This window comes from Protopterus annectens, chromosome 1.part1, assembly GCF_019279795.1.
Source record: "Protopterus annectens isolate FY-2018-M chromosome 1.part1, PAN1.0, whole genome shotgun sequence".
NCBI lineage: Eukaryota > Metazoa > Chordata > Ceratodontiformes > Protopteridae > Protopterus > Protopterus annectens.
In genome coordinates this window covers 594,469,145-594,484,652 of record NC_056726.1, presented here as the reverse complement: position 1 = coordinate 594,484,652, position 15,508 = coordinate 594,469,145, and positions in this window count along the sequence as shown.

The window sequence follows — 15,508 nt, the reverse complement described above, 5'->3', positions numbered from 1 at the left end:
AAAAGGGGTCTATATCACGCTGATGGGGCCAAAGAGAGAACCTCTTCCACTTGATGGAATAAACCTTTTTAGTAGAAGGCTTCTGAGAGGCCAAAATGATGTCCTTCACTGGAGAAGGCAGCACAATTTGGCTGACAATCATTGGAACTGGAGGTACCAAGCTGTTAGCCGCAGGGATACAAGGTTGGGAAGACGTAGCCACCATGGAAGAGAGATGAGATCCTGGGCTGGATCCAATATCCAGGGTGGATATTTTAGGTGAGACCAAAGGAGGGAGAACCATGCCTGGCGAGGACAGAAGGGGGCAATGAGGATAAGGTGAGCCTTCAGGCGACAGGCTTTCTGAAAGACTTTGGGAATGAGGGGCACTGGTGGCCAATCATGAATCAGAGCATCCCTGGGAGACTGCCCCGGTGGGGGGGGGGGGGGGATCAGGGCAAAGTATTTTCTACATTTGTGATTGATTGGGGAGGGAAATAGATTGCAGCAAGGGAGACCCCGATGGTTGAAAATCTGGCTTGCTACAGATTGGTTCAGGGATAACTCATGGGGACTCGGGATAAATCTGCTGAACTTGTCCACCAACACGATGGAATCCCCCGGAATGTGCATTGCAAGAAGATAGTGCCCGCAGGACATAGCTCATTCCCACGCCTTCATGGCCTCTCTGCACAGAGGATACAACTGTGTCCTCCCCCCTGCTTGTTGAGACTACCGCCATGTTGTCTGTCTGAATTGCTACTGTCCCGAGAGGGAGATAATCCTGGTAGGCTTGCAATGACAGAAGGATTGCTCTTATCTCCAGGACGCTGATGTGCAACTTGGTCTCCAATGGGGACCATGTGCCTTGGACCGTTCTTCCCTGAAAATGCCCCCCCAGCCCAACAGGGAGACATCTGTGGTCACAGTGGCCTTGGGCTGTGGAAGACAAAAGGGTCTCCCTAACTGAAGATCTTTGGACTGGAGCTACCAAGTTAAGTGATGCAGCAGACATGTGACATCTGAACTGCCATGGACATCTGGTGATGATGAGCTGACCACTGTACCATAAGGGTCCACTCTAGCACCCGCATGTGATACCTGGCAAAGGAGACCAGCTGATTTGTTGCCATAGAGCTGTGGGCTTGGAGAATTAGCTGGGCGGGAACACTCTCCCGATTTAGAAGGAGGAGGACTTGTTCCCAAATCATGTCAACCCTGCGCAGGGAAAGAGATGCAGTTTCTGATACCATGTCCAGAAGCACCCCTATGAATTGCAATCTTTGACATGGAACAAGATGTGACTTGGGAAGACTGACTGTAATGCCCAGATCTCAAAATAGATTGAAAGTGTAATTTGAGGCTAGCAGAAGATGATGCCTTGTGGGGGCTTTTAGAGGAGCCAATTGTCCAGGTATGGGAAGACCTGAAATCCCTGCAGCCGGGGATGGGCTGCAACCACTGCCATACATTTGAACACCCAGGGGGGCTGAGGTGAAACCAAAGGGCAGGGCTCTGAACTGATAATGACTGCCCCCAAGCCAGAAGTGCAGGAATCTCCTGGAGCATCTGTCTATTTTTATGTGAAAGTACGCGTTCTTGAGATCCACCGAGCACATCCAATCATCCTTGTGCAGCAGCAGAAGAATGGACTGAACCGTGACCATCTGGAACTTCGACTTCTTGACTGATAAATTCAGCTTGCTGAGGTCCAGAATGGGATGCAGTTCCTTGTTTTTTGGGGATATTAAAGAGAAGTGAGTAAGCTCCAGATCCTCATTGTCCTGTTGGGACCTCCTGGATAGCACTTTTTTGAAGAAGGTCGTGAAACTCTGCGAGAGTTAACTCCATTTGGTGGGGTGGAACGTCCAGGAGTGACGTTTGAATTGGGGGAGGGTGTTCGAAGGATATGAAGTATCCCCTGGACACAATGCTTAGCATTCACTGGTCTGATGTAATAGTTGCCCAAGCTAGGGGGTGCAAAGAGATACGTCCCCTGACTGCCTCCAGGGCTGGACAGTAAGGCAGTGCTTCAGGAGCGCTGTGAGGGCTTCCAGAAGGGTTCTTGGGAGCCCTGATTCTGCAGACCTCTTCTGCCTCTGGGGTGGCGTCTGCCATCGAATCCCCTTCCCAGGCCAGAGGAACAGGACTCCTGGGGAGCATCCTGGAAGGAAGACTGAGCCCTGCAGAACCACAGCTTCTTACTTCCCCTCTGAGTTTTGGAAAAGGGCCACTGGGGAGTAGAAAAAGTACAGTTTTGTACCTACCATAAATGTAGATGTTCGAAGATCCACATTGCTGCAGTCCTTACACTTGGGTATACCGCTGTCCTCGGTCGGCCCGAATACCAAAGAGAGTTGACGTCGGTCAAGGCGCATTAAACTGACGCCAGTACGTCAGGGTATAAATGCGCATGACCGACGTCATATCCTCAGTCTTTTCTTGCCCCAGATGTCAGAAGACCCTAAACAGGGTAAAATCAAAAAACCACCAAACACTAAACACCCCTGCACCCAATCTATGTACAACTTTTACAAATATACTAAAGAACAAACCTATCCACACAACCACCCCTAAACACAGAGGGGAAGGAGGGAGGGTAAATTGGACTGCAGCAATGTGGATCTTCGAACATCTACATTTATGGTAGGTACAAAACTGTACTATGTTCTTCATCTCACATTGCTGCAGTCCTTACACTTGGGTAGATTCCCAAAGCAGAGGTAAGGGAGGATGGCAAATCATAGAGAAGCAGGAGCTGCCAAAATGCCCTGTAAAATAGCAGTGGCAAACCCAGCCCTAGATTTAGAGAAGAGAGGAAGGTGGTAGTGCTTAGAGAAAGTATGTACTGAACTCCAAGTAGCAGCCTCCAGAATATCCTTAGTTGCCACCCCCCTTAAAAAGGCTGTAGAAGTGGCAGTAGCCCTAGTGGAATGAGGTCTAATCCCTGTTGGAATCTCCTTGCCATGATGGGAATAACAAAAAGCAATGCAAAACCCAATCCACTTAGAAATAGTTTGTTTTGACACAGGCTTGCCCTGAGAACACAAAGCAAAAGAAACAAACAACTGCTGAGACTGCCTGAAACTCTTAGTCCTGTCTAAGTAGTAGCGTAACTGCCTGTGTACATCTAAAGTATGCAAAATCTTTTCTCCCTTGTTTTGGGGGTCTGCATAAAAGGTAGGTAAATGAATAGTTTGGTTTAAAGACACACTTGAAACCACCTTAGGCATAAAGGAAGGGTTAGTACGTAAAGATACCCTATCCTTATGGAAAATCAAGAAAGGCTCAACCGCCATAAGGGCCTGCAATTCAGAAACCCTTCTTGCAGAGGTAATGGCCAACAAAAAAGCAGTCTTCCATGACAAATGTTTTAACTCAGCCGTAGCTGCAGGTTCAAAAGGTGGTAGAGTGAGCTTTTCCAACACATAATTGAGGTCCCAAGCAGGAGTAGGAGCTCTTCGTGGAGGTCTTATGTTCTTTGCCCCTCTGAGAAATTGCTTGAACAAAGGATGAAAAAACAAAGGTGGATCACAGTCATAGTGAGCTGAAATTGCTGCAGCATGAATCTTAATGGAAGAGAAGGACAAACCCTTGCCCAATAACTCAGTAAGATATTGAAGAGCCACACACAAATTAGGCTCAGAAACATCCAAATCCTTTGCTGCGCTCCAAGTGTTAATCTTCCTCCCAAAGGTGCTGCCAGATGGGAAGGTTCTGGCAGTTGAAAAGGTAGGTCATTGGGTCTGTCTACGAAAGGGCTGACCCCTGCCCTCTCCTGAAGACTGTGATGGTGAGCCCCCTATCCTGGATCTAAAAGAGCCCTGAGCCCTGCCCCTACCACGCCTAGACCTACCCCTAGACTGGGAATCATAAGAAGGATATGTCCATCCCTTGCTTGGCCAATTTCTACTAAACTTTGGAGGTTGAACCTGTAAAAAATCTTTAACAGTGTGCATAGACTTAGCTTTGTCTTCCATTTTCTTTAAAACTGCTTCAACAGGCGTACCAAACAACACATCAGATTGCAAAGGGGCATCCAAGATCCTTGACTTAACATGTTCAGCTAAATTCTGATCCCTTAGCCAGGCGTGCCTGCGTAGGACAGTACCAGTGGCAGCCACCCTCGAAGAGGCCTGTACAGCATCAAAACCACATTGTAAGGAATGCTTACCCACCTGTTCAGAAACATGCACTAGATCTTGTAACTCCTTACATTCAATACCTTCTGCCAGAGCATCTACCTTAGACTTTAACTGTGAAAGCAGATAGATCTGATATCTCAGCATGTGGAATTGACAATTCAAAGCCCTCATGGCTAAAGTTGAAGAAGTATAAACTTTCTTACCCCATCTGTCTAAAGCCCTTGCCTCCTTATCCGGAGGAACCGGATTTTTAACAACAGAAGCCTTAACCCCTTTAGGTCCCTGAGTAACAGTCTCTGGATCTGCCCTAGGGCTTTTAAAGAGATACTTATGAGCTTCAGGTACCCTATAGTATCTGTCCGGCTTAACAGGAGCGGGAGGTAAAGAATCAGGGTTAAGAGAAGCCTCTGCAAAAACATCTTCCACCACAGAAAGAACAGGAGGAATAGCTAAAGGCCTGTGCTGGGGTAAAAACAAAAATTCCCTAAGTCTTTTCCTGGAATCAGAGAAATCCTGACCTTCCCATTTAAAATGCTCCCTCATGGTATGGAGAGTCTCTGAGAATGAAAAATCCTCAGGAGGAGAAGCAGAAGGAGTGGTGTCATCCCCATCAGAATCAGAATAATGAGAAAACTCCTGCAAATCTTCAGTCAAGACTCTGAAGCATCAGAATCCTGCTCAAAATTCCCAAATTCAGGATCCACCCTAGGCCTTTTGTCAGGAGGGGGCATAGAACCCCTAATCAGAGTAATTAAATCTTCAGCCATCCTAAGCATATGTCTCTTGGGCACAGGGCCTGAAGTACTAGGAGAGACACCTGCTACAGCTAAACCTGGCCTGCCCCTGGAGGAAGCCTTGGTAACAGTAGGGGAAGGCCTAACCACCTTAGGCAGAGAGGGAAGGACAGATACCTGAGAGGCCCCTTCAGCCTGGCCTACCTCCTGAGAAGACACATCCTGTAACAATAAAGTCTCTCCCTGGGACTCTAAAGAAACTTCTGTCTGGGCCTCCGGCTCAACCGAGCCTTCTAAAGAACCGACGTCCGGGACGGACGGTTCTTCTAACCTAGGCCTAGGTGCTTTGTCCTTGCGTTTCTTGAGTAGCGGCCGGAGCATCCGACGGCATTTTGTAATTGCACCGCTTCCCGAAGACTAACCTGGCACAATCTAATCTCCTCTTAATAGTACGTTTGTTAAATCTAGCACAAGAGGGACACCCAACAACGTCGTGCTCAGGCCCTAAACAAGGTATACACAAGTTATGGTAATCCCTATGTGGTATCTGTTTCCCACAAGAAATACAGTTATTTACTTTTTCTGACATCCGGTAAAATACTGAGGCAAGAAAAAAACAAAATATTCCCCAACGGGGTACTTAGCCAACTTTGATTCGGTCTGAAACTCCGGTTTCGGAAAATCTCAGGACGCCAACCTGCACTCGCAAATTTGCTTCTGCATCGGACCACGCGGCAAAAAAGACTGGGGATATGACGTCGGTCATGCGCATTTATACCCTGACGTACTGGCGTCAGTTTAATGCGCCATGACCGACGTCAGCCATATACTTTGGTATTCGGGCCGACCGAGGACAGCGGTATACCCAAGTGTAAGGACTGCAGCAATGTGAGATGAAGAACATCTTGATCCCAACTGTGGAAAAAGTCTTTCCTTCCTGCTCGCTGTGGGTCAGATGTTTCCTTGACAGAAAGACCAAACAATGTAGATCTGTCAAATGGGGCATTGGTAAAGGATGCCTTGAAGTTGCCCGCAAACCCACAAAGGCAAAGCTAGGCATGGCTGTGCCCGCCACTCAAGAGGTGGCCTCAGCTGCATTAGTGATCAACCTCATCGAGGTGTTAGGAAGGGATGTAAGAGCGGAAAGCTTCGGACAGACCAGTTTAAGGCTCTGGGAAGGTAACAACTCTGAAAGGAAAAGGAAAGTTCTGACAAAAAATCCCTTTGTAGCCATGTGAAGTGTGCCATATAATTAACAGTCCTCAGTCTGAAAGTGGCTGAGGCATACACGAGCTTCCCAAAATGGTCAATCGCCTGAAACTCCCTGTTAGGGGGGTGGACCGTAGAGCACTGTTCCACAAGCTCTTTCTTGGTAGCTACAGCAACTACAATTGCATCCACTGGGACAACTTTACTCCAAAATGTTTTGTCCTTCAGTGGGCTAAGAAACTTGTCCCCTTCTCTTGGGAACCAGTTCTGTGTCCGGCTTCTTCCACACCCTGCTGGAAATAAGCTGGACTAGCTCATCTGCAGGGAGAGACAACAAGGATGAAGGTGAGCCCATCCTGAATGCCTTTAGGAACATGGACTCCTCTGAGGACATGGTGGGGGGGGGGGACTACCAACCACCCCTCTCTTTAAGGATTTCAAGGATGTCCTCAGGTGGCAGCCTGTGGGGACCTGTCCCCTTCCTCAAAATCCGTGTCCTTGTTGAGGAACTCACAAAGGGATTCCAGGTGCCTCCTCTTGCACATCCTCTTCTGGGAAGGCTCCTCAAGTGTGGGTTCCGGGGAGGACTCGGAAGAGGAGGGGACCTCAATGGGGGTAATGCCCTTCTGAAGGGATTCATGAGAGGGCCGACCCCAGATGGATGATGAGGACTCGCCACCCAAAGAAGAACAAGGCAGGGGTGGATACAGAGCTGAGCCAGAGGCTGCCAACCAATCGGAGACTGTCCTCTGTATCACCTGGAAGGCTGACAGGCTGGAAGTGGCTCCACCTTCATCCCAGCCATGATAAGATGACTGGGGTGGAAGGGGAGACCCCAACGGAGCACTGACGTCCAAGAACGATATCGGTTCTGAGCTGTCCAAAGCAGATGCCCCCAAGGGAAGGGAACGGTACGAAAACTCTGGACTTGGGACTGGAACCCTCACCTCAGTGGCCCCCACGGACCTCTAGGGACCGAGGCCTCGGCAGCTCTGATGGCAATGGACCTGAACCAGCCAGGGACCCAGGCGCTGTGGGAATGATAATGCTACCTGACACCAATGGGCTCTTCTTAGGCAACCTCTGACCCTGGGGAACTGAACTCATAGGAGTCGGATGGAAAGAGAGGAGTTCTGTAGAGGGTGAAGAGCACCTTGGCACATGGCAAGGGGATGGAAGAGGACCTACTGAAATGCCTAGGATCGGACCTTTTTAAGGGAGGTGGAAGATCCTCAATTGAGATGGGATTTGAGCGGTACATTGAATATGATGGTCTGGACAGATCTGCAATTGCCAAGGACCCAATCGAATGATCCAGTGGAGCGGTCGGATCCGATGGGGTTTTTGATTTGATCGGATCAGAGAATTTCCTAGGCTCAGAGGACTCAGATCTGGCTGTGGCAGCCGAGGCTCTCAGAGCAGAAGATGGTGGAGCCAAAGCCTCCGAGGCAGGTGTCTGATTCGAGGTACTTGGATCTGAGAGCCTTGGCTTTTTTTCAGGGGAGTAGTGAGATGAAGAGTGCTTCCTCTTGGGCTCTGAAGGGTCTTTACAGGGGGGGGGTATAACACCAGGGGACCCCCTTTAGCCAGCTCTTTTAACAAGAGCTTATTCCTATGGTCTAGGATAGTCCTAGGTTGAATCCTGCACAAATATCACATTCAACCTCTAAATGGGGCTCTCCTAGACAGTAGACGCACTCCTCACGCATATTGGCTGGAGCCAACTTCCGACCACATGAGGAGCAGCATCTGAAACCTGTGGGTTTGTCAGACATCCTAGATACAAAAAAAACAAACCCTCAGTGTGCCCGAGCGCACACACACACACACACACACACACACACACACACTGTAACTAACTGTAGCTAACCAGAAGGAAAGGGCAGAAAACAACTTCAGGGACCAACCAGCGACTAATGAGGGGAGGGAACTAAACTAAAAAGTACAGTTGTGTACACCTACCATAAATGTAGATGTTCGAGTGTCTTCACTGTTGCAGTCATGACTGTAGGGTTCTCCCCTGCCGGCAGGCAGTCCCAGGTCGGCCAGAATCCCAAAGTCTGGGTCCGGCGTCGGCTGTTCAACCATGCTCCCTGATGTCAGAGCGCCAGGAGTACAAAGCTGACAGCCGACGCCATCTTCTCCAGTTTTTCTTGCCCCAGATGTCAGGAGTCCCAAAATGAAAAAGGTCCCATAACCTTTGCAAATACACCTCAGAAGAATGGTGAAAAAAGGAAATACACAAAAGTAAAAATTAGAGGGGACAGGAGGGAGGGAAACCCAGACTGCAACAGCGAAGACACTCGAACATCTACATTTATGGTAGGTGTACACAACTGTACTATGTTCATCGTGTTTCACTGTTGCAGTCATGACTGTAGGGTAGAATCCCAAAGCTGAAAGAAAGGGAGGTGGTCATAAAGAGGAAGGGGCAGCTAAAAGGCCCTGCAAGACTGCAGAGGCAAAGCCTGCCCTAGACTTAGAGTAGAGAGGTAGATTGTAGTGCTTAGAAAATGTATGCACTGAACTCCAAGTTGCAGCTTCCAAAATATCCTTGGTAGGAACTCCCCCGAGGAAGGCCGCAGAAGTGGCAGCAGCTCTGGTGGAATGAGTTCGTATACTCCCTGGGATTTGCTTTCCATGGTGAGAATAGCAAAATCTGATTCCATGAGCAATCCATTTAGAAATAGTCTGTTTTGAAATGGCTTTACCTTGGGAACTGGAAGCATAAGAAAAGTACAGTTTTGTACCTACCATAAATGTAGATGTCCGATAGGTATGCATCTGCAGTCCTAACATATGGGTTGTCCTGCCTCAGGCAGCCCTTCGGTCGGCCGGATTCCAAAGTCTGGGTCTGGCCTCGGCTGATGTCGCACTCCACCCGACGTCATAGCTGCTGTGGTATAAAGGCATCAGCCGACGCCATTTTCCTCAGTGTTTCTTGCCCCAGATGCCAGGTGCCCTCTAGGAAGGCTAAATTTGGATACATGCAAATAATTCCAAACAGTAGAGAGCAAAAAATATATATATATATACATATATACAAAAACAAATACACCATAATAATTTCCCCCAGCTAGCTAAAAGAGGGGTAAGTACCCTAGGAATACCACAGAGGGGAAGGAGGGTGGGTAATCCTGACTGCAGATGCATACCTATCGGACATCTACATTTATGGTAGGTACAAAACTGTACTATGTCCTTCAAGGATGCATCTGCAGTCCTAACATATGGGTAGAATACCATAGCCAAACTGGGGGAGGAGGCACTAAGATAAAGATGGTGTAGTCAAGATCCCTTGCAACACAGCAGTTGCAAAACCTGCTCGGGATCTGGAGTATAAGGGAAGGTTATAATGCTTGGCAAATGTATGCACGGAGCTCCAAGTAGCAGCTTCTAAAATGTCTTTGGTAGCCACTCCTCGTAGGAAAGCTGTAGTGGTGGCTGTAGCTCTTGTGGAATGAGGTCTGATATTTTCAGGAGTTGTCTTTCCATGAAAAGAGTAGCAAAATCGTATGCAATTTCCTATCCATTTTGAGATTGTCTGTTTTGAAATTGCTTTTCCTTGTATTCCTGTTGCATATGCTACCAAAAGTTGGTCAGTTTTTCTGTTGGTCTTAGTTCTGTCCAGGTAGTAGCGTAATTGTCTGTGCACATCCAAGGTATGTAGCAGTCTTTCCCCCCCTGTTCTGTGGGTTGGGTGAGAATGTAGGTAAATGAATTGCTTGGTTCAATGATACTCTGGAGACCACTTTTGGCATAAAGGTAGGGTTGGTCCTCAGAGACACTCTATCCTGATGGAAGATAAGGAAGGGCTGTACTGCCATTAATGCCTGTAATTCAGATACCCTTCTTGCTGAAGTAATTGCTAGCAGGAAAGCAGTTTTCCAAGACAAGAACTGTAAATCTGCTGTTGCTGCCGGTTCAAAAGGGGGAAGTGTTAGCTTTTCCAGCACAAAGTTGAGATCCCATGTAGGTAAAGGTGGTTTTCCTTGGAGGCTTTACGTTTTTGATTCCTCTCAAGAACTGTCTGAGTAGAGGATGAGAGAAGACAGGAGGATCCATGTTGTATTCTGCTGAGATTGCTGATGCATGAATCTTAATGGAGGAGTAGAAGAGGCCATTGTGGAACAGTTCTGCTAAGTATTCCAGGATGTGTGCTATGTTTGCCAATGAGACATTTTCCCCCTTTGCTGTACTCCACATGAGGTATCTTTTCCATTTGGCTGAATAAGTTTTCCTTGTGGAGGGTCTGCGAGCCTCCAGGATAATGTCCTTAACCCTCTGAGATAAATCTGGGTTATTTTGTGTTATGCAATATTCCAAGCAGCTAGCTGCAGTGTTTTCAAGTTTGGATGTAGGATCTTGTAGTTGTTCTGTGTTAGGAGTAAGGGACATAGAGGTAGAGGCCATGCGTGTGTCCGAGACGTGCTTCTCAGCAGCGGGTACCAATGTTGCCTCGGCCAGTCTGGAGCTATCAGGATTACCCTTGGCTGATCCTCTTTGATCTTCAGTAGGACTTTGTACATCAAAGGAAGAGGTGGGAATGCATATGCTGTCAGGTTTTTCCAGCTGAAGGAAAGGGAGTCCACCCTCCAAGCAAGTGGGTGGTATGCTCTTGTGCAGAATTTCTTCAATTGGTGGTTGTGTGGGGAGGCGAACAGGTCTATCTCTGGTAGTCCCCATTTCTTTGTTATGGTTTTGAAGATATCTGGATGCAGCATCCATTCGTGAGCATCCGTGGTAGTTCTGCTTAAGGTGTCTGCTAGTGAATTTTCTTTTCCTGGTACAAATCTGGCCTGAAGTTGAATGCTGAGATTCAGGGCCACATTCCACAGGTCCATTACCATCCGGCATAGAGGATATGAGTGTGTACCTCCCTGTTTGTTGATGTACCACATGACTGTGGTATTGTCCGTCCTTATCAGCAAGTGACCTTGTTGAAGGAATGGTTGGAATGCCTGGACTGCATGTTTCACTGCCAGCATCTCCTTTAGATTTATGTGTAGATTCAGCTGTCTTGGGTCCATAGGCCTTGTATGCACTTGTCCACCATGTGTGCCCCCCAGCCTAGGTCTGAGGCGTCCGTGGTGATAGTCTGGATTGGATGAGGTTTGTGGAAAGGCAGTCCTCTGTTCAACCAACAGGCCTGAGCCCACCACTGGAATTCTTGCTTCAGGCATGGAATCATTGGAATCTGGTAGACTGTGCTTGTGTTGAGACCATACATTCCTTAGGTACCATTGCAACTTTCTCATATGCAGTCTGGCATGCGGAATCAATATTATGCAGGATGCCATGTAACCCAGGGCTTGCAGGACTTTCCTTGCAGTAAGCTGAGTTTGTGTTGTTAATGTCATGAAATATACTGGGAGTTGCTTTTGTTTTTCTTCTGTGAGAAAAGCCATCTGAGTTGATGTATCCAGTTCTGCACCCAAGAATGTTATCCTTTGGGATGGTACTAGTCTTGATTTTTGCATGTTGACTGTGTATCCCAAGGCTTGCAACAATTGTATGACCTTTTCCAAATCTTTTGTTAATTTTGCCTTGTTGTCCACTTGTATTAGGCAGTCGTCCAGGTATGGGTAAATTTGAATTCCCTGAAGCCTGCAATGAGCAATTACTGATGCCAGGCATTTTGTGAATACTCTGGGCGCAGTAGATAAGCCAAAGGGTAATGCTGAAAATTGATAATGCTCTGATCCTGCAAGAAATCTGAGGTGTCTTCTGCAATCTGGTCATATAGGGACGTGCAGGTATGCCTCCTTGAGATCTAGAGTCACCAGCCAAGACTCCTTACCCAGCATGGGAAGAAGTTGCTGGAGGGTCAGCATTTTGAATTTTGGAACAATGAGGTATGTGTTCAGAGCGGACAAGTCGAGAATAGGTCTCCATTGATTTTCTTTTCTTGGTACAAGGAAAAGCCTGGAGTAAAATCCTTGGCCTTGTTCCATAGGCGGTACCTTTTCTATAGCTCTCATCCTTAGTAAGTTGTTGATTTGTCTTAGAGCCTGTTTTTGGCTTGGTGGTAGGTTTGGCATTCCTCTCTTTTGGTAGAGTGTGGAAGTGAAACCTGTAGCCTTTGTCTATTGTTTGTAAAGTCCATTTGTCTCCTGTAATGTAATGCCAGTTGTGGGAGAATAAAGCTAGTTTTCCACCAAAGGGTGCTTCCAGTTGTTCCCTGGTAGGCGGAATCAGAGCCAAGTCATTGTGTCTGTCCAGTGGAAGTGGTTGTAGTTGAATCTGTGGCAGTACTTCTCTGATTGGTAGGTTGCCACTGATGTCCCCTGTAGGCACCCCTGGATTTACCTCTGCCTCTTGGGCGTCTATTTCTGCCTCTCTGTGCTCTAGAGGTGTCTGGAAAGGACCAATTCTTCGAAGGCCAATTTCTGCTAAACCTCGGAGGTTGGACCTGTAAGAAATCCTTGACTGTTTGGACAGATTTAGCTTTTTCCTCCACCTTCTTTAGAACCTCCTGTGCAGGGGAGCCAAACAAACTTTGTTTCTCCATAGGGGCATCTAGGAGTTTTGACTTAACATGGTCTGGTAAGGATTGTTCTTTTAACCAAGCATGCCTTCGAATCACTGTTCCAGTCATAGCTGATCTAAAGGAAGCCTCCAGTGCATCATAGCCACATTTTAAAAATGGTTACTGACCTGCTGAGAGTTATGTACCAATTCCTGAAGGGACTTGGTCTATAGGTTCAGGGAGGACAGTTTTTATTTAGCTGGTCTAACAAAAATTCCTGGTACTGAATCATGTGGAATTGACAGTTTAAGGCCCTGGCGAAAGAGTAGCAGAAGTATAAACCTTTTACCCCATCTCTAATGCTCTAGATTCCCTTTCAGAGGGGAGAGGATTTTGGCAGAGGCAGCTGCCACAGCCTTAGGGCCCTGTGAAATGGTTTCAGGATCTGCCACAGGAGCCTTATACAAATGGTAGTGTGTGTCCGGGACCCTGTAATATCTGTCAGGCTTGGCAGGGGCCGGAGGAAGAGAATCAGGGGCAGTACAGGCATCATTATATGCATCATCAACAACTGTTAGTACTGGAGGAATGGCTAAAGGTCTATGCTGTGGTAAGTGTAAGAAAGTCCTTAGCCTTTTCCTTGAATCTGAAAAATCCTGGCCCTGCCATTGAAAGTGTTCCCTCATAGCATGTAAGGTTTCCCCAAAAGAAAATTCTTCAGGAGGAGAAGCAGAAGGAATGGAATCTTCTGCATCAGAATCCTCATAAGGAGAATATGGGCCTTCCTGGGGGTCTGAGACATCTGAGTCATCCGAGGAATTGTCTGTGGAAACAGGTTCCGGGGGTTCAGTCCTAGGCCTCTTCTCTGGAGGGGGTTGAGAGGCCCTGTCTGGGTGAGGTTGGGATCCCCTGATCAAAGAAATGAGATCCTCAGCCAGGCTGAGCATTTGAGAACTAGAGGTAGGCCTGTGAGAGGGAATTTTAGCAGGTAAGGCCTTAGAAGATTTAGCTGCTTTAGCCCTGGCAAAAGCCTTGATAGACATGGATGCAGGGGGTCTAGCAGCCCCACGTGCAGGGGTAGATATGTCTAAAGGAATAGTATCTGACAAATCCTGGGTGCTTGCTTCTGTAGGAACAATTTCTGAAGCCGATTCAGCCATGCTCTGTGAAGCCTCGGCTACCGGAGGCCTGTTTTCGGCCGAAGGAAGAACCGAGGACTCGGTTTCAGCCGAAACCGAGACACTCGCGGTTGGCCTAACTGTGGTTTCAGCCGAAACCGCGGACCGCGAGTGTCGGACCTTTTCCTTGCGTTTTTTAACTAATTGTGCTGTCGGAGTCTCCGACGGCATTTTGTAAGCAAAAGCGGGACCAAAAAACTCCTCTGCAAACTCCGACCGACGTCTAAGCGTCCATCGGTTGAAAGAAGCACAGGCTAAACAAGCTGATACGTCGTGGTCCGGGCCTAAACAAGGAAGGCAGTAAGAGTGGAAATCCTTATGAGGTATTTGTTTCCCACAAGTTAAACAATTATTTACTTTGTCTGACATTGGCTGAGGCAAGAAAGAGTCCCCAATGGGGTACTTAGCTTTTTAGAAGTCTTCGGTAGTAGAAATCTCTGGATCTGACTGACTGGCACTTGTGAACAGCTTCTGCTTCGGGCACCGCGCGGCAAGAAAGACTGAGGAAAATGGCGTCGGCTGATGCCTTTATACCACAGCAGCTATGACGTCGGGTGGAGTGCGACATCAGCCGAGGCCAGACCCAGACTTTGGAATCCAGCCGACCGAAGGGCTGCCTGAGGCAGGACAACCCATATGTTAGGACTGCAGATGCATCCTTGAAGGACATCAAACAATTGCTCTGATTTTCTGATGCCCTTAGTTCTGTTCAGATAAAAACGTAGCTGTCTGTGTACATCCAAGGAATGCAAGATCCTTTCCCCTTTATTTTGAGGAATGGGGAAAAAGGTTGGCAAGTGTATAGTCTGATTTAAAGCAACTTTGGAAACCACCTTAGGCATGAAGGTAGGATTAGTCCTCAAAGATACCCTGTCTTGATGAAAAATAATATAAGGTTCCACAGCCATTAGAGCTTGTAACTCTGAAACCCTCCTGGCAGAGGTTAAGGCTAACAGGATGGCTGTTTTCCAAGATAAAAACTTGATGTCAGAAGAAGCAGCAGGCTCAAAAGGAGGCAAGGTTAGTTTTTCCAAAACATAGTTGAGATCCCAAGCAGGAATAGGAGGAGATCTAGGAGGTCTTAAGTGCTTAGCTCCTCTGAGGAACTGTCGCATGAGCTGGTGGGAAAAGATGGGAGGGTCTGTATTATAATGAGCAGAAATAGCAGAGGCATGTATTTTAATGGAAGAGAAAGAGAGACCCTTATGTAAGAGATCTGTCAAGTAAAGTAAAATTAAAGTAATGTTGGGAAGAAGAGGATCAGAATCCTGAGCCTGCATCCAGGAACAAAATCTTTTCCATTTTCCTGCATAAGATTTTCTAGTGCTAGGACGTCTGGCTTCTAATATGACATCCATAACCTGCTTGGGCAGTAAAGAAGAAATTAAAGGCCCTGGATTAACCAGGCCGCCAGACTGAGAGTTCTGACATGAGAGTGTAGAACCTGACCCTGATGTTGAGACAGAAGGTTCGGAGACTGAGGTAAAACCCAAGGGGGCTCCAGGCATAGGTTTTTTAGAGTTGGATAGCAAAACTGCCGAGGCCAATTTGGAGCCAGCAAGATGATCATCTTGGGCTTGTCCTGTTTTATCTTCAATAAAACCCGTGGAAGAAGAGGGAGAGGCGGAAAGGCATATCCCGAGAGGTTCCTCCAACTGAATGACAGGGCGTCCACTCTCCAAGCTTCTCTGTGGAAAATCCTGGTGCAAAAAGTCTGTAGCTGATGACTGAGATGGGATGCAAAGAGGTCTATGTGAGGACATCCCCAGACTGCTGTTATCTTCTTGAATATTT